The sequence below is a fragment of the Hippocampus comes genome, unplaced genomic scaffold, assembly GCF_001891065.2.
Source record: "Hippocampus comes isolate QL1 unplaced genomic scaffold, H_comes_QL1_v1.1 scaffold92, whole genome shotgun sequence".
Taxonomy (NCBI): Eukaryota; Metazoa; Chordata; class Actinopteri; order Syngnathiformes; family Syngnathidae; genus Hippocampus; species Hippocampus comes.
The window spans coordinates 3,506,477-3,508,318 of record NW_017805379.1 but is presented as its reverse complement, the minus strand read 5'-3'; the positions used below and the strand labels follow the sequence as shown (position 1 = coordinate 3,508,318).

General features: G+C 41.7%; 1 long non-coding RNA gene across 1 annotated transcript in view; it reads right to left on the bottom strand.

The window, feature by feature from the left end:
• Nucleotides 1-1,736, bottom strand: part of LOC109517248 (uncharacterized) — a 3,278-nt gene extending 1,542 nt beyond the window's left edge. The window contains exon 1 of the long non-coding RNA XR_002168506.1: nt 1,397-1,736. This is a non-coding gene — a long non-coding RNA (uncharacterized LOC109517248). The remainder of the gene's footprint in view (nt 1-1,396) is intronic.
• Between the last annotated feature and the right edge of the window lie 106 nt (nt 1,737-1,842).

The window sequence follows — 1,842 nt, the reverse complement described above, 5'->3', positions numbered from 1 at the left end:
GTGGGGCAGAGGGGGATGGGGGGGGGCTTTGGCTTGTGCGCAAAACCTTGAGATGCAAGCCGTTTGGCAAAGAGTGAACAATTCTTTGAATTCAATTCAATTCTGTCAAAATAAACACAAAACGGGAATCACACAGTGTGTATTGGAAACAACCGAGCAACATTTGAATTTCTGCCTGCTTCATGTGAACATACAATGGAAAACAACATTGACATGCTAAGCGTTAGCCTCAAATGTTGCGGTCTTACGACTACTCGGGCATTTAATCTTTATAGTACTTTGGAAAATGTCAAATATCACAATATTTGACTCAGGCTCTTCAAGTACTGTAGTAGTAATACGATTTTGAGTTTGCGGCTGCATGACTGTCTCGGGCTGCCTCCTGGTGGCCAGGGAGGGCACAGCAGAAGGAGCAGCGTAATGAATTGCTTTGCAGCATTAAAACGCAATAGCACAAAGTGTCTTTTTAAAAAAGTACTGATTCAACTGTAAAAAAAAACTACAATAAAGGGAGTGGGGAGTTAAGAATTGGTCAGACGGGTGAAAAATCTTAAGTACGGTCACAAAATATTTGTACTTGGTTACTTCCCACCACGGATGTTAGATAAGATCGAGTGCTGAGTAGGAAGGGTAGTGGTTGGGGAGGCAGGTCTTGGCTCTGAACATCAACAAGCGCCAGATGTTGAACAGCGAGCCAGCTGCTTTCCCTCTCTCTGTCTCTCTCTCTCTCTCATTCTCATCCCATTTTCAACTTGAAAGCTGCTCGCCTCTCTGTAATCACCGAAGCCGCTTTCAACGAAATGGAACACTACCCGGAGTGGAGATTTTTATTTTTATTATTATTATTAAATTTTATTATCCACAGAAAGCCAGGCTCAGCACCACGGTTTTGAGAAAAAAAAATAACAAATGTAATTAAAATGTTTGTAATTTCAAAAAGAAATCAATTAAATATGTTGAAAAATCTGCAGCCACACAAAAATGGTTGTATTATTTTAAGAAAAAGCTCCTAACAGTTGCAAAAAGAATTTACTTTTTTCCACACAAAAAAAAACAACTCAAAATTGTGTTTTTGAGAAAATTAATTTTTTTTTTTTTTGGGGGGGAGCAAAAAGATTGTGGGTTAAACCGGAACGACTGTTATAGCATTCACTGACAAATAAATAAATGTTTGCTGTTTCAACCCCCCTGCTCTAATTCCCCCCCTAATTTTTCAGGCCGCAGAAAGCCAGGTCGTCGCCGCGGTTTTTCCACTGTGTTGTGTCTATCAGGGGCCGGGATGCAGGAGCGCCGGCTGATGGACGATAAGGCTTGTACTGTGCGTGCGCGTGCACGGAGACGATGGAATCTTTTTTACTTCAAAAGAGTCGCGCAAGAGCGGGCATGTAACGCTCACTCTCTCTCTTTCCATCTGTCTCTCTCTCTCGGCCACACTTCCAGCCTTCAAGCTTCACCTGTTGCTCCTGATCATGGAAAGATGATGTCATTGATTGATGATGATGTCACCATTTACCCTCGTTGACCTAACGAGAGTGGAACGCATGAAAAATATTCGAAGGGGAGTGCAATTTAAGGGCAGGTCACGTCAAAAAATGTTCTTTACAGTCATGTGTGTTGCCACTACAGTCAAAAAATGTCATTCAGGTTGATATTGCGGTCGTGTTTGCCTTTTTCTCCGTCTTAGATGGGCAGCCATTTTGCCACGAGATGTCGACTGAAAATGACATCACGGTTGCTCAGGTAACGACCAATCACAGCTCAACTTGTGAATCACATGACCAAAACTCAGAAAACGGGTACTGTACATCTCTATTTACACAGTAAGATATATATATATATATA